Source organism: Acinonyx jubatus, chromosome F2, assembly GCF_027475565.1.
Source record: "Acinonyx jubatus isolate Ajub_Pintada_27869175 chromosome F2, VMU_Ajub_asm_v1.0, whole genome shotgun sequence".
Classification (NCBI taxonomy): domain Eukaryota; kingdom Metazoa; phylum Chordata; class Mammalia; order Carnivora; family Felidae; genus Acinonyx; species Acinonyx jubatus.
The window spans coordinates 52,844,764-52,867,500 of record NC_069394.1 but is presented as its reverse complement, the minus strand read 5'-3'; the positions used below and the strand labels follow the sequence as shown (position 1 = coordinate 52,867,500).

Sequence of the window (22,737 nt, the reverse complement as noted above, 5' to 3'; positions counted from 1 at the left end):
CACACAACTCCGAGATCAAGAGCTGAGCCAGCCTGGCACTCCTTGATGTTTTGATATATGTATAGAGTGTGAAAAGATCACCACAATCAAGCTAAATAACTCATCAATCACCTCTACGTAGTAACCATTCTGTGGGGGGGGGGGGGGGCGGGGGGGGGAGGTGACTTAATTCAAGATGTACCATCTTAGCAAATTTTGGATATATAGTACAGTATTAACTATGGTCACTATGCTGTACATTTTATCTCAAGTGGTCTTTCATCTTGCATAACTGAAACTTTGTACCCTTTGAAACTTTGTGCTCCTCATTTCTTTCACCCCTGGCAACAGCCATTCTACTGTCTGCTTCCGCGAATTTGACTATTTTAGATTCCACATGTAAGTGAGATCATGCAGTGCTCGCCTGTCTCTGTCTGGCTTATTTTACTTAGCATAATGCTATCCAGCTTCCAGATGAGTCCTGGGTGTTTGCTCCTGGGGTTCTCTGCCCCTTGGGTCTTTGCTCTTGTGGGGAGTCAGTCTTCCATTCTCCTGCAAACCTTGCTCAGCCTCCCATGCCCTGTTCAGGTTTTCATTATCATTTCCTTAGATTCACCTCACATATATGTCTCCACTGCTAAACTGTAAGATCTGAGAGGGAAGTTGAGAAACGCGGACTCTGGCTCTAAACTCAGCTCAGTCATTAACTGTATCCCAGAGAAAGACAGAAAACCTCTCAGTGCCCTGGTTTTCTCAACTGCTACATTTTTTTGCACCTCATCCTTACACAAGGGCCATACTAATCTTCTCTGTATCATTCCAATTTTAGTTTGTGTGCTGAGAATGGAGCACTCAGTTGCTACATTTTTTTTAAACAAGTAGACAAGTGTTACAAGACTGGAGAAGAAAGCAGTAACTCATGCTGTCTCTGTGTTGTTAAAGTAGGGAGACATATTCTCTCTTCCCTATATAAATGAAAATAAATACTTCAAGTAAATATTAGTATTGTCCCCTAAGAAATAAAAGCTTAGGGGCGCCTGGGTGGCTCTGTTTGGTTAAGTGTTTAACTCTTGATTTCAGCTCAGGTCATGATCTCAAAGTTCCTGAGTTTGAGCCCCATCAGACTCCCTGCTGGCAGTCTTGAAATTCTGTCTCTCTCTCTCTCTCTCTCTCTCTCTCTCTCTCAAAATAAATAAACTTAAGAAATATAAGTCTAGTGGGAAAAAAAAGAATATGTTTATTGAAGTATATGAGCTAAACACTGGGAATTACAAATCTAAGTTATTAATATGAAATCTCAAGTTTCATGAAATGTTTAATGGACTCTATTGGTATTCCTTCAGGTTAAATCAAATCCTTTAAAATTTCTTAAAGTATTGTTTATAGCATGAGCTATGTCTTATGCACTCTCAAGAAGGATTATGAAGAGCTTGTGACCTTATTTGAACAGTTAAAATACTCAGTACATAATCACCAAGATGCCCTTCTAGGAAAGAATTTCATTTAAACCCAGTTAAAGTAGACTTTAATATTCATAAGAAGATAGAATTATTATCTGGATAAATCTTTCATGCAGAATGTTGTGAGAAGAATTAAATAAAGCCCAGGAGAATAGTATTTTAATGGAAAATTTTTTTTTTCAAAAACTAGAAATAGAAATACTTTAACCTTTCAGGTCATGGAAATGAGCTTATAAAATCCTCAGACCACAAATATTAAGATACAGCCACAATATAAGGAGAAATAAAAAGAATCATTAAAGTTTTTATGCAAATAACTTTGAAAACCTGGATAAAATATATTTTGAAAAATATAATTTACCAAAATTCATCCAAAAGATTAAAAAAATATATCTAAGCAGATAGATATTCCAAAGAAAAAATGGAAAACGTACACAAGTTGCTTTCGTTCTTTCAAATGTTTTCCCAGAGAATTCTATAAATCCTTTAGAGGACATAGAATTCCAATGTTATTTAAATTGTTTTAGATCATAGGAAAAAGAGGAGGTCCCTAAGTGCATTTTATGAAGCAAGTATAACATTCAATATTATAAACCATTAAGTCATCATTTGATAGTTCCAAGGAGAAATCGCATATGATCATCATGATTAATCCTGGAAAAAAGCACGGAGTTAGTATCATATTTTGTGGGAAAACTCAAGAAGCATTCCATTGGCACCAGGAAAAATTAAATAATGCCCACTGTCACATTAAGGTGTAACATTGGGCTAAAATAGGAACGATTAAGCTTTTAAGAAAATAAAAAGAAATTAGAGGTTCGATATTAAAAGGAGTTGAGATTATCATAACTGAAAATATTATTTCATACTTAAACATTGCAATATAATTAAACTGTAAAATTACTTCAAACAAAAGAAAATTTAGTGACATAGTGGGGCACAAAATAATGATAAATCAGAGCTTTAGGTACACTACAAGAGGAGATAAAAAAACAGATTCCACTGCAATGCAATAAAAATAATAAATAAGAGAAATTAGGAGCCCCTGGGTGACTCGTTGAGCGTCCAACTCTTCATTTCAGCTCAGGTCATGATTCCTGGGTCATGGGATCCAGCCCTCTGTCAGGATGCACACTGAGCATGATGCCTGCTTAAGATTCTTTCTCTCTCTCCCTTTTTGCCCCTGCTTGTGTGCTTTCTCTCTCTCTCTCTCTCTCAAATAAATAAAATTAAAAATAAATAAGAACAATTAAAAAGCAATATGAAAAAGCTGTATGTGAAAACATTTTAAATACTCCTGAAGGCCCAAAATAATACATGAATACCTGAGAAAATATACCATGTTCTTTGATAGACATTTTTATCACCAGTGTCGTTTCTTTACCATGATCCAAATAAAAATGCCAACTGCTTTCTTTTGTTGTCTTTAGTTTTTTAGGTATTTTTTTAATGAAAGGGTAAGACAGGGTAATTCTCTAGTTCATTTTGAAAAATAAACATACCCCATGCATATATCAAGGTAAATTACTCCAAATGAGTGTTTAAATGCAAAAAATAAAACAATAAAAATAATATATAAAACCTTGAGTAAACTCCTATAAAGAAGGAAAGTCCTTTCTAATTATAGACTCAAATCCTTAAGCCATAAAACAAAAGAGTGTAAAATTCAACCACATTAAAAAAATAACTTCTGCATGAGGCAAAAATATTATGAACAAATAAAAACTAGGAAATATTGCTTATAATTCATATTACAAAGGAAAGCCTCACCCTTCTCTTATATAAAAATATCCTTGAAAAAAATAAGAAAATGCTAAACAAATATGAAGAAAATAGGCAGAGGGTATGTACAGACATTTCAGCATATATATATATATATATACATATATATATATATATATATATATATGCTGAATATAACCTTTAGATTTGTAAAAAGATGTTCAGCTGCACTCATAATAAGAAAAATGCTAATTCAAACATCACCACACTTGTGGTTTCAAAACATGTCCCCAGAATTATCCAGCACTCCTCCCATGAACAGGTGCACTTTCCCTTGAGTCCAATGTCTGTAACTTTCTGACCAACAGACTCCAGCCTATATGTTGTGATGGTTTGGTAGCTTGCACTACCCGTCTCTTTCTCTGAAACCCAACCACCATGCTATGAGGAAGCACAAGTCCCCCACTGGACAGGAACCAATAGCTAGTACCAACTTGCCAGTCATGTGAGTACACCAACTTGGAACAAGACCCTTGATCTTTAGTTGAGCTGTCCCAGCTAACACTGCATGGAGAAGAGATGAGTTGCCTTTACTAAGTTCTGCTGAAATTGAAGATTTATGAGCAAATTAAATGATTGTTTCATTTTGAGCTAATTCAGGATGATCTTTTGAAATTGGTAAGGAAGAAGGCACCATGATACTGTGCACAGAAAACCCTAGAAACTCCACCAAAAAAATAAATAAATGAATTTATTTATTACTAAATTCAATAAATCAGGTCACAGGATATAAAATCAATATACAGAAATCCACTGCATTTTTATATACTAATAATGAAGTAGCAGAAAGATAAATTAAAAAAAAATAGTCCTATTTGCAATTTACCAAAAATAATAAAATACCCAGGAATAAATTTAACTAGGGACGTGAAAGACTTGTCCTTTGAAACTATAAATGTTGATGAAAGAAATTGCAGATGACACAAATAAACGGAAGATGTTCCATGCTCATGGATTGGAAGAACAAATACTGTTAAAATGTCGATTCTACCCAAAGTAATCTGCAAATTCAATGGAATCCCTATCAAAATACCAATAGCTTTTTTTTTTCTACAGAACTAGGACAAATAATCCAAAAATTTCTGCGGAAACACAAAAGACCCCAAATAGCTACAGCAGTCTTGAAAAAGAAGAACAAAACTAGAAGTATCCAGATTTCAAAATATACTACAAAGCTGTAGTAATCAAAACAGTACTGGCACAAAAATAGACACATGGATCAGTGGAACAGAAGAGAGAACCCAGAAATAAACCCACTCTTATATGGTCAATTGAATTTTGACAAAAGAGACAAGAATATGCAATGGAAAAAAGACGGTCTCTTACAAATGCTGTTGTGAAAACTGGACAGTTACATGAACAAGAATGAAACTGGACCACTTTCTTAAACCATACCCAAAAATAAACCAAAATGGATTAAAGTCCTAAATGTTAGACCTGAAATCATAAAAATCCTAGAAGAGAGGACAGGAAGTAATGTTTCTCACATCAGCTAAAGGACATTTTTCTAGATATGTCCCATGAGGCAAGAGAAACAAAACCAAAAATAAACTGTTGGGACTACATCAAAATAAAAAGCTTCTGCATGGCAAAGGAAACAACAAAACAAAAAAGCCAACCTACCGAATGGGAGAAGGTATTTGCAAATGACATATCTGATAAAGGGTTAGTATCCAAAATATATAAAGGACTTCTATAACTCCATACCCCCAAACCAACTAATCAAATTTAAAAATGGGCAGAAGACATGAACAGACATTTCTCTAAGGAAGACATCCAGATGGTCAATAGACACATGAAAAGGTGCTCAACATCATTCATCATCAGGAAAATGCAAATCAAGACTACAATGAGACATCACCTCACACCTGTGAGAATGGCCAAAATCTAAAACGCAAGAAACAATAAGTGTTGGTGATGATGTAGAGAAAAAAGAACTCTGGGGCACTGTTGGCGGGAATGCAAACTGGTGCAGCCACTGTGGAAAATGGCATGGAGGTTGCTCAAAAAATTAAAAATAGAATTACCCTATGATCCAGTACATTGCACTACTGGGTATTTACTCGAAGAATACAAAAACAACAATTTGAAAGGATATATGTACCTCTATGTTTATTTAAACATTATTTACAATAGCCAAATTATGGAAGCACCCCAAGTGTCCATCAATAGATGAGTGAATAAGGAAGATGTGATATGTACACACACACACACACACACACACACACAGAATATTACTCAGCCATAAAAAGAATGAAATCTTGCCATATCCAACATGGATGGATCTAGAGGGTATACTATCAAGTGAAATAAGTCAGAGAAAGAAAACTACTATATGATTTCACTCATATGTGGAATTTAAGAAACAAAACAAAGAAAAAAAGAGACAAACCTAAAAACAGACCCTTAAATATAGAGAACAAACAAACACCATAGGGAAGTGAGTGGGGGAATGGGTGAAGCACATGATGGGGAATAAGAGTGCGCTTATCGAGATGAGCACTGAACAATGTATAGAATTATTGAATCACTATATTGTACACCTTGAACTAATGTAACACTGTATGTTAATTATACTGGAATCAAAATAAAAAATAAATATATTAAAAAAGAGAGCTTGATAAAATAATGTCTCAAATTGAAAAAAAAAGATACTTTTCTTTCATTTTATTTTATCATCCAGAGATTAGATATGAAAATAGCTATGGTTTGCACTTTCTTCTGGAGAGCATTATAGGGATAAAGTAAAATAACAAATGGGAAGGTGTTTTGAAGACAAGTAAATGCAAAGTATTATCACAGCAATTGTAAATAAAAAAGTAAAAGAGAGCATTGTTCTGCTTATAGATGTCAGTCTGAGAACATGCATTTACAGTAAAAATGATGGAGTAAGAATACCTGCCAACATGGGATGTAGAGAAATTTCAAGAAAATAGGAAGCAAGTGGAGGAATAGGAACTGACTGAAGGAGGAGAGAGATACCACTAGGTAGCATATAATCAAAATACAGCCAGAAATGTTGCTGACCATCCCCACAGATCTCTGGACTGTCTCAGGGTTTGGACTTCCCACATACATTACTTCCTTTCCAGGCCAGGAGTGTAGCACTCTTCTATAAAGATAACAATGCCCTCCAAATAAAGCCCACCCCATTCAGGCATTTAAGTGTCTGTGGTGAGATGACTGGACAAATGTCTGATAATTGACAAGTCCCACCCACATATCCAGGACTCCCAATCAGCTTTCTGTTGCCTCAGTCGGAAAAAACAGATGACTATTGAATGTCATCAATGTGGCAAGCACTCAATAAATATTTCCTAATATTTATTGCATTTGGTAAGTATTTTAATAACAAAACCAGTAATAATATTACTATTTTCAATTGGAAAGATGTTTTATTGTACACCAAAGTAAACAGAGTTGTGTAAATACAAATACACAAATAGAAAATAATAGACATAATATAAGGACTAGAAAATAATTTTTTAAAAATTCTCAATGGTATCCTTAGAACATTTCACCAGAAATTTTCATCCATTAAAAATAAAGAAAGAGAGGGGCAGAGCAATTAGAGACCTGGGAAGATGGCGGCGTAGGAGGACGCTGGGCTCACCGTGTCCTGCTGATCGCTTAGATTCCACCCATATCTGCCTAAATAACCCAGAAAACTGCCAGAAGACTAGCAGAATGGACTCTCTGGAGCCAAGCCTAGACAAGAGGCCCACGGAAGAGGGTAGGAAGGGCAGAGAGACGGCATGCGCTACACAGACTGGCGGGAGGGAGCCGGGCGGTGAAGGGGGCAGCCAGCCCACCCGGCAAGGCAGAGCCCCCAAGTCTGGCTTGCAAAAGTGGAGGGGACAGATGGAGTGAGTTCTGACAGCCAGCGGGACTTAACATCTGGAATGTTATAAGTCAACAGCTCTGCTTGGAGAGCGAAGGGTGAGAGACCACCGGGAGGGAGATTTGTTGAACCCTGGAGGACAGAGCTCAGCTTGACGGGGAACAAAGGTGCTGGCCATTGCCATCTTCCTCTCCCATCCCCCAACTGAAATTCCAAAGGGAACGGTTCCTGTCACTGAACTTGCTTGCCCCGCAAAAACCCTCAATGCTGTGCTTCTGTGGATCCATCCCTCTGACAGGTCTGCCTCCCTCCTGGTGCTGCAGGGCCCCTCCTGCAGGGGACCACCTTCAGCAAAGGGAGCTAAGCCTGCCCCTCCCGCCCCTGTGCACCTTGTGGATCCACCCTGGCTAATAAGCCTTTGGCCAGATCCCATCGAAGCAGCACCACAAGCCTGTCAGTGTGCAGGTAGCCTGGACAGGGGCCACACCACTCCACAGTGAGTCCTGCCCCTGGGAGAGGGGAAGATAAGGTACACACCAGTCTGACCGTGGTGCCAGTGGTGGGCTGGGGACAGACATCGGGTCTGACTGTGGCCCCACCCACCAATGCAAGTTATTCAAGACAGCACAGGGGAAGTGCCCTGCAGTTCCGCACCACTCCAGGGACGATCCAAAATGGCGAAACGGAAGAATTCTCCTCAAAAGAAACTCCAGGAAGTAGCAATAGCGAACGAATTGATCAAAAATGATTTAAGCAATATAATGGAACAAGAATTTAGAAAAATAGTTATAAAATTAAGCGCTGGGCTTGAAAAAAGCATAGAGGACAGCAGAGAATCTATTGCTACAGAGATCAAGGGACTAAGAAATAGTCATGAGGAGCTAAATAATGCTATAAATGAGGTGCAAAATTAAATGGAGGTGGCCAAATCACGGATTGAAGAGGTAGAGGCGAGAATAGGTGAATTAGAAGATAAAATTATGGAAAAAGAGGAAGCTGAGAAAAAGCTAAAAAAGAATCCAGGAGTATGAGGGGAGAATTAGAGAACTAAGTGATGCAATTAAATGGAACAATATCCGTATAATAGGAATTCCAGAAGAGGAAGAGAGAGAGAAAGGGGCTGAAGGTGTACTTGAACAAATCATAGCTGTGAACTTCACTGACCTGGGGAAAGAAAAAGGCATTGAAATCCAAGAGGCACAGAGAACTCCCTTCAGACATAACTTGAATCGATCTTCTACATGACATATCATAGTGAAACTGGCAAAATACGAGGATAAAGAGAAAATTCTGAAAGCAGCTTGGGATAAACAGGCTTTAACTGACAAAGGTAGACATATAAGAATAGTAGCAGACCTATCTACTGAAACTTGGTAGGCCAGAAAGGAATGGCAGGAAATCTTCAATGTGATGAACAGAAAAAATATGCAGCTGAGAATCCTTTATTCAGCAAGTCTGTCATTCAGAATAGAAGGAGAGATAAAGGTTTTCCCAAACAAAGAAAAACTGAAGGAATTCATCACGACTAAACCAGCCCTACAAGAGATCCTAAGGGGGATTCTGTGAGTGAAATGTTGCAAGGACCACAAAGTACCAGAGACATCACTACAAGCATGAAACCTACAGACATCACAACTCTAAACCCATATCTTTCAATAATAGCACTGAATGTAAATGGACTAAATGCTCCAACCAAAAGACATAGGGTATCAGAATGGATTTAAAAAAACAAGACCCATCTATTTGCTGTCTACAAGAGACTCATTTTAGACCTGAGGACACCTTCAGCTTGACAGTGAGGGGATGGAGAGCTATTTAGCATGCTACTGGAACTCAAAATAAAGCTGGAGTAGCCATACTTATATCAGACAACCTAGACTTTAAATTAAAGGCTGTAACAAGAGATGAAGAAGGGAATTATATAATAATTACAGGGTCCATCCATCAGGAAGAGCTAACAATTATAAATGTCTATTCGCTGAATATGGGAACCCCCAAATATATAAAACAATCACAAACATAAGCAACCTTATTGATAAGAATGTGGCAATTGCAGGGGACTTTAATACCCCACTTACAACAATGGATAGATCATCTAGACACAGGATCAATAAAGAAATAAGGGCCCTGAATGATACACTGGACCAGATGGACTTGACAGATATATTTAGAACTCTGTATCCCAAAGCAACAGAATATACTTTATTCTCAAGTGCACATGGAACATTCTCCAAGATAGATCACATACTGGGTCACAAAACAGCCCTTCATAAGTATAAAAGAATTGAGATCATACCAAGCACACTTTCAGACCACGATGCTATGAAACTTGAAATCAAACACAGGAAAAAGTCTAGAAAACCTCCAAAAACATGAGGTTAAAGAGCACCCTACTCTTTGAATGAATGGGTCAACCAGGCAATTAGAGAAGAAATTTAAAAATATATGGAAAAAAATGAAAATGAAAATACAACAATCCAAATGCTTTGGGATGCAGCAAAGGCAGTCCTGAGAGGAAAATACATTGCAATCCAAACCTATGTCAAGAAACAAGAAAAACCCCAAATACAAAATCTAACAGCACACCTAAAGGAAATAGAAGCAGAACAGCAAAGACACCCCAAACCCAGCAGAAGAAGGGAAATAATAAAGATCAGAGCAGAAATAAACAATATAGAATGTAAAAAAAATGTAGAGCAGATCAATGAAACCAAGAGTTGGTTTTTTGAAAAATAAACGAAATTGATAAACCTCTAGCCAGGCTTCTCAAAAAGAAAAGGGAGAGGACCCAAATAGATAAAATCATGAATGAAAATGGAATTATTACAACCAATCCTCAGAAATACAAGCAATTATCAGGGAATACTATGAAAAATTATATGCCAACAAATTGGAAAACCTGGAAGAAATGGACAAATTCCTAAGCATCCACCCACTCCCAAAACTCAAATAGGAAGAAATAGAAAAGTTGAACAGACCCATAACCAGTGAAGAAATTGAATCAGTTCTCAAAAATCTCCAAACAAATAAGAGTCCAGGACCAGATGGCTTCCCTGGAGAATTCTACCACACATTTAAAGCAGAGATAATACCTATCCTTCTCAAGCTGTTCCAAAAAATAGAAAGGGAAAGAAAACATTCAGACTCATTCTATGAAGCCAGCATTACTTTGATTCCCAAACCAGAGACCCGGCAAAAAAAAAGAGAACTACAGGCCAATATCCCTGATGAATATGGATACAAAAATTCTCAACAAGATTCTATCAAATAGAATTCAACAGCATATAAAAAGAATTATTGATCAAAAAGAATTATTGATCCCACCATGATCAAGTGGGATTCATTCCTGGGCTGTAGGGCTGGTTCAACATTCACAAATCAATCAATGTGATACATCACATTAATAAAAGAAAAAGATAAGAACCATATGATCCTGTCAATCAATGCAGAAAAAGCATTTGACAAAATTCAGCAAGTTTTCTTAATAAAAAACCTCGAGAAAATCGGAATAGACGGAACATACTTAAACATCATAAAAGCCAATTTATGAAAAGCCCACAGCTAATATCATCCTTAATGGGGAAAAACTGAGAGCTTTCCCCCTGAGATCAGGAACACAACAGGGATGTCCACTCTCACCACTGTTTTAACGTAGTGTTGGAAGTTCTAGCATCAGCAATCAGACAACAAAAGGAAACCAAAGGCATCAAATTGGCAAAGATGAAGTCAAGCTTTCACTTTTTGCAGATGACATGATATTATGCATGGAAAACCCAGTAGACTCCACCAAAAGTCTGCTAGAACTGATACATGAATTCAGCAAAGTTGCAGGATACAAAATCAATGTACAGAAATCAGTTGCATTCTTATACGCTAATAATGAAGCAACAGAAAGACAAATAAAGAAACTGACCCCATTCACAATTGCACCAGAAATCATAAAATACCTAGGAATAAACCTAACCAAAGATGTAAAAGATCTGTATGCTGAAAACTATAGAAAGCTTATGAAGGAAATTGAAGAAGATATAAAGAAATGGAAAAACATTCCATGCTCGTGGATTGGAAGAATAAATACTGTTAAAATGTCAATATTACCCAAAGCTCTCTACACATTCAATGCAGTCCCAATCAAATTGCACCAGCATTCTTCTCGAAGCTAGAACAAGCAATCCTAAAATTTGTATACAACCACAAAAGACCCCAAATAGCCAAAGTAATATTGAAGAAGACCAAAGCAGGAGGCATCACAATCCCAGACTTTAGCCTCTACTACAAAGCTATAATCATCAAGACAGCATGGTATTGGCACAAAAACAGACACATAGACCAATGGAATAGAATAGAGACTCCAGAATTGGACCCACAAAAGTATGGCCAACTAATCTTTGACAAAGCAGGAAAGAATATCCAATGGAAAAAAGACAGTCTCATTAACAAATGGTGTTGGGAGAACTGTACAGCAACAGGCAAAAGGATGAAACTAGACCACTTTCTTACACCAATCACAAAAATAAACTCAAATGAATAAAGGACCTGAATGTGAGACAGGAAACCATCAAAACCCCAAAGGAGAAAGCAAGGAAAAACCTCTTTGACCTCAGCTGCAGCAATTTCTTACTCGACACATCTCCAAAGGCAAGGGAATTAAAAGCAAAAATGAACTATTGGGACCTCATGAAGATAAAAAATCTTCTGCACTGCAAAGGAAACAACAAAACTAACAGGCAACCGACAAAATTGGAAAAGATATTTGCAAATGGCATATCAGACAAAGGGCTAGTATCCAAAATCTCTAAAGAACTCACCAAACTCCACACCTGAAAAGCAAATAATCCAGTGAAGAAATGGGAAGAAAACATGAATAGACACTTCTCAAAGAAGACATCCAGATGGCCGACAGGCACATGAAAAGATGCTCAATGTCGCTCCTCATCAGGGAAATACAAATCAAAACCACACTCAGATACCACCTGATGCCCATCAGAGTGGCTGAAATGAACTAATCAGAAGATTACAGATGCTGGAGAGGATGTGGAGAAACGGGAACCCTCTTGCACTGTTGGTGGGAATGCAAATTGGTGCAGCTGCTCTGGAAAACAGTGTGGAGTTCCTCAAAAAATTAAAAATAGATCTACCCTATGACCCAGCAATAGCACTGCTAGGAATTTACCCAAGGGATACAGGAGTGCTGATGCATAGGGGCACCTGTGCCCCAATGTTTATAGCAGCACTTTCAACAATAGCCAAATTATGGAAAGAGCCTAAATGTCCACCAACTGATGAATGGATAAAGAAATTGTGGTTTATATATACAATGGGATACTACTTGGCAATGAGAAAGAATGAAATATGTCCTTTTGTAGCAACGTGGATGGAACTGGAGAGTGTGATGCTAAGTGAAATAAGCCATACAGAGAAAGACAGATACCATATGTTTTCACTCTTATGTGGATCCTGAGAAACTTAACAGAAGACCATGGGGGAGGGGAAGGAAAAAAAAAGTTAGGGAGGGAGCCAAAGCATAAGAGACTCTTAAAAACTGAGAATAAACTGAGGGTTGATGGTGGGTGGCAGGGAGTGGAAAGGGGGTGATGGGCATTGAGGAGGGCACCTGTTGGGATGAGCACTGGGTGTTGTATGGAAACCAATTTGACAATAAATTTCATATTAAAAAATAAAGAAAAAGAAAAAGAGAAGAAATAGTATGCTAATAATTATCTGGAAACAAGAAAGACCTGTTTGAAAATTTTTCCCACATGCACAAAAATCTATGGATCAGTAGAAATTCAAATTGAAAAAATGTTCTAGAAAGCATTGTAAAAAGATTAAGAATGATAAAATAGAGGGGGAATATTTAGTTATGGAATATCAATATATGACCTCCAACAGATAACTAATGAAATTCCTTAAAGAGAGAATAGTAAAATTGAAAAGGAGAAATTATCAAAGATCAACCACAGTGGTTCTCAAGGTGTTATCCAGGGACCTCTGAGGTCCTACATTTTCTTCATATTAACCAACAAACAAACAGACATGTCTCAACAGAGTAGGAAGTCAATAGATAGCATAAAAATTGAAAAATCTAGAATTGGCTGTATAAGGTTATTTAGAGATAATAGCCTTTAGAGAATTAACTACTACAGGAAACAGGTAAATAGTTAAAGGGATTGTCTATGGAGATGAGAGAGGGGACAGAAAAGATTAGTCAAGGAGCCTCTATTTTAAATTACACTATTTAACAGGTTCAAAGGGACATGCACCCTAATGTTTATAGCAGCATTATCAACGACAGCCAAGCTATGGAGAGAGCCCAAATGTCCATCAACTGATGAATGGATAAAGAAGGTGTGGTGTATATGTGTGTGTGTGTGTACACCACACCTTCCTTATCCATTCATATGTGTGTGTGTGTGTATATACTTATAGATATATATACACACACATATGTATATATATAATGGAATATTACTCAGCCACCAAAAAGAATGGAACTTTGCCATTTACAACAATGTGGATGGAACTAGAGTGTATTAATGCTAAGCAAAATAAGTCAATCAGAGAAAGACAAATACCATTTGATTTCACTCATATGTGGAATTTTAAAAACAAAACAGATGAACATATGGGGAGGGGGGAAGACAGGGGAAACAAACCATGAACGACTCTTAAATATAGAGAACAAAATGAGGGTTGATAGAGGAAGATGGGTGGGGGATGGGTTAGATGGGTGATGGGTATTGGGAGGGCACCTGTTATGATGAGCACTGGGTGTTGTATGTAAGTGATGAATCACTGAATTATGCTCCCAAAACCAATATTGCACTGTATGTTCACTAACTAGAATTTAAATAAAAATTTGGAGAAAAAAAAGAACAACAAAAACCCCCAAATATTTGTGAAACACAGGTTAACTTTTACACTTAGGGCAACTCAAGGATTTTTATAGAAAATTAAATATTTCTTTTTTTAAAACAAAAAAAATAAAGTTCGGTATTTAGGTAGCTCAGTTAATAGAAGGATCACAATCAAGAAGAAACTTCTCACAGTTTCACATTAAGAGGTTGAAGGCTGTTCCTTCCTAAGGCTTAGAGGTGAGAATTATTGACACCACCTTGTTCTGCAGATGGGTACTTCCAATCCCCTGGCACATTCCCCTCTGTGCAGCTGTAAAATGAAGTCTGTGTTTGAGGAACACCGTGTGTGCTCTCTTCTTCAGTATTAAACTGCTGAGTAACTTAACGCACCACTAAATCTTTTTGTTCTAGCTTTCTTTCCTTGCTCTCCTTCTCTTCAGTTCCTTGTTCTGTTATCCCATTATAACTCCTAACTCGAAACTCACCAGTGACATTTTTGTTAAGAGTTTCATGTACTTCTGAAGAAAAACACTGGAGCAGTTTGTACTGAATCAAATTCTTGGAATCTCTTGCCCTAGTTTGTACTGGAATATTTGGGGAAGTCCAGGGGTATCTCCAGAACAGCAAAGCTTTTCAGAGCGGGCTTTGTCTCCTAAAAGGAGATGTTAAGTGATGACCTTAAGTGATGGACACTCTGGAATGATGAAAGTGGAATAGAGACACCGGAGACCCTCATGCCCCTGTCCAGCCACATTGGTCCACTGTTTGGACCTATGGGTATCAGCCATCAGCTTGATATATTATAATGCCCTTGAAGGGGAAGGAAGACAAATTTCTTTTGTAGAACAGCATGGGAATTGCAGTGTGACCAATCATCTTGGTGTGTAAGAATAGCCTGGGACTATCCCAGTTTTAACACTGAAAGTCCTGTATCCTGGGAAGCCTCTCAGTCCTGGCAACACTGGGATGGTTGGTCACATTATGGTTAGGATGTCTAGTGCAAAGCCACTGCCTAGAATAAAATCCCAGCTCTACCACCTACCTACTAGCTGCCTCACTTTGTCAAAATTGCTTAATCCTACCTACTCTTTCTCATTTGCCTTATATGAAAATGGGGATAACATTAGTACTGAACTGCTGGGGTTGTGCCAAAAAACAACTTAGTACATATAAAGAACTCAAAATGGTGCCAAGCATGTGGCAACGTGGCAAGTACTCAGTAACTATTCCCTAATATTTATTGCATTTGATAAATATTTTTAATAACAAAACAATAAGATTACTATTTTCAACTGGAATGATGGTTTATTATGCACCAAAGTAAACAGAGTTGTGAAAATAATATTTCTTTTGGAGGTTGATAAAGCCAAATAGGCCCAGTGGGTGTTTTGAGATGTCAGCTAAATCAAAATCAAACATTCTCATGGCTAACACTATAAACTCTGCAGAAACAACTGTTAGGAGAAGCAGCACCCTTTATTCATCTGAGTTGTAGACAAAGCATCAATCAATAGGTGATATTAAAACAGCCCAATAATGAAAATTACTTTCACATCTGATTTTAAGATGTGAGAGCATGTTCATGCCAATGGAATTGAAATGGACCTTAGGTATTTACTGTTGACAGGAGAGGTAATAAAATGTGGAATGCAGTGACACAGGGCCTGGTATCATTGAGTTTGGATTGTTCTAGTATTTAGGCAAATTCATACTCTTCCTGAAATTGAGGGGTTATAAAAAATATACTGTAGGTACACACTTCTTTTTATTAGTTTTGTTTCTTTGCTATTCAACATCTGAACATCCTTTCTCTTTTGTTTCTTCTCTGTTCAACATCTGAACATCCTTCCTCTCTTTTGGTAATCCCCAGCATGTGGGCATTGGTCCCACTCTGGACGTGAAGAGGCCAAACACTGTTTCCTCCTGCACTGTTGTAGTGATTGCATATATGCTATCAAACCTTAGCAGAGGTACACAGGCTTACATAGAAGGCTTTTTAAAACATAGATTGCTGGACCCCACCTCCTGAGGGGTTGAGAATTTACATTTCTAACAAGTTTTCAGGAAATATCGATGCTGCCAGTTAGGAATCACACTTTAAGAACAAGTCAGTTAGAATGTGAACACGTGCTGGGGCACCTGGGTGGCTCAGTGGGTTAAGCATCTGACTTCAGCTCAGGTCATGATCTCACAGTTTGTGGGCCCGAGCTCTGTGTCGGGCTCTGCGCTGACAGCTCAGAGCCTGGAGCCTGCTTCAGATTCTGTGTTCCCCTCTCTCTCTGCTCCTCCCCTACTCACTCTGTCTCTCTCTGTCTCTCAAAAATGAATAAACGTTAAAAATTTTTTTTTAATTTTTTAAAATTTGTTTAAAAATTTTATTTTTGAGAGAAAGAGAGACAGAGTGTGAGTGGGAGAGGGGCAGAGAGAGAGGGAGACACAGAATCTGAAGCAGGCTCCAGGCTCTGAGCTGTCAGTGCAGAGCCCGACATAGGGCTCGGACCGACGAACTGGGAGATCATGACCTGAGCTGAAGTCGGACGGTTAACCGACTGAACCACTCAGGTGCCCCCCCAATTTTTTTTTTAAATAATGTGAACATATGATTTAGGTCAAAGAGATGCCTCTGATTGGGACTTGAGACACAAGGTCAGCTGTGAAATTTTCTGTGAATAGAGCAGGCATATCAGGAATCCAACTCTGGCAACACCAAGTGGTCAACAGCAGTTATCCGAGTTGGTAAGAAGATAGTTCCTATGAGTGACCTTGGCTGTCTAGCCTTTCTTGATTCTTGCCTGTTTGCTGCAGCCTAATTCATTTTTCTGTCAGTTCTGTGAGCTACTCTGCCTTTCAGTGAATTATCCTTTTGGGTAAGTTCACCATGGTCAGTTTCTGTTGGATGCATCTAGAAACACTGAGTGAAAAAGCAAGGCTATCAATGAGTAACAGGGATTTGAACTACTGTCAATCATGGCAAGTGATAATTGACTATAACTGACTAAGGGCAGTGATAGAAGAATGCTCTGAACACTACATGAGCACAGAGGAGAGAAGGTGACCCAACTAAATGGTGGGCAATGGTGGGATGGGAGCATATGGGGAGAGGAGGTTCAAGACAGGAAATAGGATGAAACTGGGGACATAAGTAGGAATGAGGTATTGGAGAACGTGTGTACCCTACAAAGTGAATTTAGACATTATTTGACAATATTTAATGTCAACATTTCCCAAACTTCTCTGATAGTATGAATCCCTCTGAAGATTCTAGGGTCAGGACACAAAATGTAAATGTTTTATGGTTTTTATGATCAAGCATGCTCAAGAAATACTGCCACAGATAATGGGAATCATTCAAGAATTTTTAGTATGGAAGTAACATGGCTTTCTAGAATATACTCTAAGAGCATGAGGAGATAGGTTTGAGGAGTAGAAGATGGGAAACAGGCAGACCAATTAGGATGTTGCCCCAGTTATTGGGACATGAAATTATATGGGTCTCAACAAATGCAGTCCCCAAGAAGGAAAGGATTCAAAACATACTAGAAAACACAGTCCTTGTTGATGGAATAATATTCAGTAGGTGATGGAATTCAGGGTGAGAGAGGAATAGTCTATAGGCACCACTCCCAGGATTTAGATTTAGGTCATGGATTGATATGTAAATGTTGCTTTTTAAAATGTTGGAGGTAAAACTAAGGTGCAAGATTGAGCAGCAGAGAAAGACAGGGCTCAGGAAAGGCATCAGGTTCTTTTCCGGTAATAGTGACAGTTTTAAAAGATTTTTTAATGGTTATTTTTATTTTTGAGAGAGACAGAGCATGAATGGGGGAGGGACAGAGAGAGAGAGGGAGACACAGAATCCAAAGCAGGCTCCAGGCTCTGAGCTGTCAGCACAGAGCACAGTAAGATCATGACCTGAGCCGAGGGGACACTCAACTGACTGGCCACCCAAGTGCCCCATTGGTAATAGTGATCGTTTTAGAAGGAGAGAGTGCTGGGATCGTGGACATTGTTGCATCAGTATTTCTACGGAATCTTACGATCTTCTTTCTTAACATTGCTCTTCATTTCATGTTTTAGTCACAGCTCTGATTTGGTACTGATGCATGTTAATTGTTTTTCCTTGAAAGTTCTTCTAACTTGGGACACCTGGGTGGCTCAGTCGGTTAAGCATCCAACTCTTGGTTTCTGCTCAGGTCATGATCTCACAACTCATGGGTTCAAGCCCTGCATCGAGCTCTGTGCTGGCTGCACAGAGCCTGCTTGCTTGGGATTCTCTGTTCCTCTCTCCCTGCCCCTCCCGTGCTCAGTCTCTCTCACAAATAAATAAATAAACTTAAAAAACCAAAAGCAAAGTAAGTCCTTTTAACTCAAGAGATTCAAACTTCTTTCTAAAATCCAACCCAGAAAAGTGAATAATTAGGTGCTAGTTAACTTAGTCTTCCTATATCTTTTGATATAAATAATATTATCTAGGGAATAGCAAAAGCAGTCTAAGCATATCTTTATGGGGCTATGTCTCCCTTGACCTTCATAATCTTTCACAGCAGATTTTATTCTTCAACATACAGTAACTGACACTCATACGTACATAAATGTATGAAATTTCATACATAATAAATGATACATAAATATCATACATAAATAAATTTATAAATAAATATAAATAATTTATATATAATTATATAATTATAATATTGTTATATATTGTTATATATAATTATATTATTATATAATAATTATATATAAATTATATAAATATAAATATTTATAAATATAAAATAATTTATAAATAAATATATAAATAAATTTATACATTCATAAATGTATGAAATAGTAAAATATGAACACTGATTGTCCATGGATTGTACTCATTTAAAGCTCATAATATCTCTTTAAGGTTATTATTATGATTATTCCAAATTCACAAATGAAGAAACCGTGACTCAGTGAATTTAAGAAACTTGGCCAGGGCCACGCAGTAACCACATTTTATAACCAGCTTTCAAATCCTCATCTGATTTCTACCACGAGGAAGAGAAACAATGATCTGAGAAGATTTTCATGCACATCTTCTTGGTAGCCAGCGCACTCCATAGCTTAGCACGTGGCCTTAAGGGATGCTCCCCAGTCCAGATATCAACTAAAACAGTACCCAGAATTTTTTTCATAGAACTAGAAAGGACTTGGAAAAAATAATTTCTAAATCAGCTATTACATGTTTGCTACAAAGAGGAATATTGCTACACACCCATCTCACATTGCCATCAAATCCTAAGTCCCCTGATTGACATTTCAAATAATTGCTTCGTTTTGACGTTTCTGACTGAGAAAGCGTGAGGTTACCCGGCATCCTCCCCCTGGCTCCCAGGTCCGGTGCTTCTTCTCTCCCCGTACACTTCCGTCATCTTCCCCACTCAACTCACACCCGGCCTCTGTGCTTCTGACGCACTTGCTGTAACCTCCACAAACTTAAAGAAATTTTGCCCCTTTCGATCCATTCTACCTATTTCTGCCAATGCCTTCCCCCTCCCCCGCTCCTCAATGTTAATTTGGTCACGTTATGCTTCTCCTTGGAAACCTTCAGCATCAATTTAATGCTTAAAGTATAAACTCTTTAACATGACTTGATAGTGACAGATTAACCCATCAACTGAGAAATATTTACGATTGTTTCGTCTTAGTTTTTCTTAAAATATCCTACAAGAAAGACAGATGTCAAATATTCTCCTTAATTTTTAAATCGAAGACACAGAAGTGAATTGGTTTCCAAATATATCCAGGAATTAGATAATGGAACCAAAGGCAAATTATATTTCTTAGTCCCTCATTTTGCCTCAAAAACAGGTTTTTTTAGTCATTTTTTAAAAATCATTTTGACACGTACAATAAATCACTCTCACATAGGCCACACATTCCCACATGGATACTCATATACAGTTTGTGGTTTTTTTCTAAAGTGTCCCTTTTCTATGCCATTCATGAAAACCTACCAGAGCATGCAGTGAGGGAGACGTAGTGTCTGGGATAAGAGTGCGAGATTTCCAGATACACAGGTGGGTTTCTGTCCAGGCTCTGACACCTGTGGTTATAAGACTCTGGGGCAAATTGTTCAACCTCTTCAAGGCCTAATTTTCTTATATTTCAAATGAAAGTAAATAAAATGTACATCTTAGAGATTAAATGAGAAGGCAGTGAGATGTTTGTAAAGTTCTTAGCACATCTGACACATAGTAAGTGTTCAATGAATGGTCATCTTCAAATTGCGTTGATCTAGTTTACTTAGAAATGTTTTGTCAGAGGCTTCGAACTCTACTTTGGTAATAAATTCCTTGCAACACAATCTCCTCCTAGATCATGACATGGCCATGTGTGATGGTACCGCTTTCTACATAATGCAGCTTTAAAAGAGTTAGGGGGTTGGGGGTATCATCTGAGTTTGCTCATGTAGTCTGGCCTCCTCCAGACTCAGGGGAGCCTGGAAAGTGATGCAGAGCACAGTGAGGATGTCTCCCTCACTGCATCCTCTAGGGCCCCTCTGCCCTAGAGCCCACAGACTGTAAAAACAGAAATGTGCAAAAGACTTTGAGGGTGAAGCTCTGCAGTGAATGGTCCTTTTTCAATAAAACTTTTGAAAAGAATGTTCTCTTTTATTAGGACTTCATTACGGGTTAATAAATATTATATAAGCATCTAAGAAATTCCTGTATTTGCTTATACCATTACTGAAATGTCACTGATTCTGGAATTAATAAGAACAATACTGAAAACTGTTAGCAGTCAAACATTTGGCATCATCTAGATGCGGATTCGAGCCTCTCGTTCCTCACTTACTAACCATATACCCTTGAGAGAATTACTTGACTTCTCTGAATCTCTTCCCATAGCTGTACAGCGGGAGTAATAACGGCACTTACTTCAAAGGCAGGTAGTTTGAGAATTAAATGAGACAATAGATGTAAAATGTTTAGTATGTACCCAGCACATCCAATGAACTCAAACAATAAAAACTCTCATCTTTTTCTCATTTGAAACACTTTTCTGGTTTCCTATTTGATCTCATTTGGAAATATTCTTATGTTTAGTCTCCATTTTATCTCCATACTACACTCACTGTTTCTGATCTCTTGTGTTCAGAGAAACTGTGTCTACAGCAAAGAAACCTCAACTGTGGGATGAAATGGAGTTGGAAGGATGACAGAGGACTTAGTGTTTGGATTTCTGGGAAGAGCCTTCACTGGAACATTAGTCAGGAAATGTTACCAACACTATTCATCATGCTAGACAGAGATCTGACCAAATGGAAGGGACCACGGGGCTGGTTCTCAATTCAGGGTTCTCATTAACATCATGAGGAACAGACAAGCTCATTGTATTCTGAGAACCTTCTGGTTTGTATGAGAGAAAGATTCTCTGAGCAGTGCCTCTTGAGCCTTCCTGCCATGCCTGGGAATGTCAGCAGGTTGTTTGGCATGACTCTAAGCCATCCATCTGCCCACATGATTTATCTTAGCCTTTGTAATGGTATGGATTTAACAATAACATGGGGATGTTTCTCGGCGAGACAAATGGTGAGAGCAAATTAGCAGTACCAAACAGTTTATAATGTATCTTGTACATATGGGAAAATCCTATGGAAATTTTAATCATCGATCCAAATTGAAATGGATTTAATTGATCACCAAGAATGACTCACTACTCCCCTTTTCTAAAATAATTAATGCTGTCCTCATTTTCAGTAGAACTGAGTGGCTGTCTTTTGTTCAGCTTACCTAACAAAGCAATTGCAGACCTAATCAGTGCCTAGAAGAATCCAGCCAGCTGCTAGAAAACTCAGTGATGTTGCAGGATATCGGACACAAAACTTGTGACTTCTAGGACCATCAGGAAAGTTGCCAAAAGATGTAACAATAGAATGTGGCTTAAACTACTACTCAGGACCATACCTTTTCAGTGTCTCCTAACACATTCATCTTTTCCCTTTCACTTATATCCTTCCAACTGGCTCAGAAAAATACACACAAACCTTCACCCTAATATTTACATATTTACTATATTTCTTGATCCCTTCTTCAATTTCTTCCTTTGCTTTATAAAAAAAGGTAAGCTTTAGGCAGGAGCTCCCTATAATAGTAACTTCTGCCTCTGATATCTAAACTTATTACCAGATAATTATGCATTAACTAGTAGCTCAGGAAACTAGAAACTTGATCTATAAAAAGTTACCCTCTTGAGTTAATAAAGATTATATAGTGCATAAGAATTGCAATGAAGCTGAAGAAATACTTGTTGTTTCCTTAGAATGGTTCTCTATTGTCATTCCCTAAACTGTAAGCCAAGTGAAGGTGGGGATTGTGTCTACTTTTTTACCATTGTATTGTCAACACTTAAAGTAGTGCCCAGTTTGCGGCAAGCACTCAATAAATATTTGCAAACGAGTAATCTCATGGAGCACCTGCTACATGTCAAGCATTGAGTTAGGTCCTGAATAGAATGAAGCCTCAATATTGAAGGTGTTCACAGCATACAAAGAGCTATGGGAATAGAGATGAAGAGCAATGACCTCTGCTTCTGAGGTGGTAAGTAGAAGACACAAGAAATAATATGAGGAGAATTTGAATTTGAAGCTCCACCTGGACAAGTAAGCAGGAGTTCCCCCAGATAAAGTGGGAGGGTGAGGAGAATATCCTAGGCAAAGGCAATGGGCTTGATAGTGCATTTGGGAACCATAAGTGAAAAGCGTGGTTACAGTGTAGGCTATATGTGAAGGGGTGAGGTAAACAAAGCCTTGGAAGGTGACCAAAGAGTTTGAACTTCATCC

General features: G+C 38.0%; 1 long non-coding RNA gene and 1 other non-coding gene across 2 annotated transcripts in view; one reads left to right on the top strand and one right to left on the bottom strand.

The window, feature by feature from the left end:
* The window catches only part of LOC113600674 (uncharacterized), a 261,381-nt gene that overhangs the window by 51,771 nt on the left and 186,873 nt on the right, over window positions 1-22,737 (top strand). The gene's annotated exons all lie outside the window — the stretch shown is intronic.
* On the bottom strand, window positions 726-831 carry LOC113600721 (U6 spliceosomal RNA). Its single transcript, XR_003421836.1, has one exon. It is a non-coding gene; the product is annotated as a U6 spliceosomal RNA (small nuclear RNA).